Here is a 270-nt window from a genome sequence, read left to right as displayed (position 1 = left end):
ATGCCTGTAGTTCCAGCTACTCGGAAGGCTGAGGCGGAAGGATCGCCGGAGCCCAGCAGGGCGCCAGAGTGAGACTCCAGCTCAAAACAAAAACAAAAACAAACAAAAAAGAAGGCCACCCACCTCTTGCCCCGCTCAGTTGAGGCGGGCGTCCATGGGCTCCGCCTGCCTGGGCAAGGCCGCGTGGCCTGCGGCGGCCGGGCCAGCGCCCCCACCCAAATCCCCTGGCAGGGAGGGGGCGGAGCCTACCCGGCGGCCGGGGGCGTGGCC

At 67.4% G+C, this 270-nt stretch overlaps 1 protein-coding gene across 1 annotated transcript in view; it reads left to right on the top strand.

The window, feature by feature from the left end:
* Positions 1 to 270, top strand: part of LOC103250960 — a 19098-nt gene that overhangs the window by 1798 nt on the left and 17030 nt on the right. The gene's annotated exons all lie outside the window — the stretch shown is intronic.

This window comes from Carlito syrichta, unplaced genomic scaffold (genome assembly GCF_000164805.1).
Source record: "Carlito syrichta isolate Samal-C Ts95f unplaced genomic scaffold, Tarsius_syrichta-2.0.1 Scaffold135732, whole genome shotgun sequence".
Taxonomy (NCBI): Eukaryota; Metazoa; Chordata; class Mammalia; order Primates; family Tarsiidae; genus Carlito; species Carlito syrichta.
This window is presented reverse-complemented; position numbering and strand designations above follow the sequence as displayed.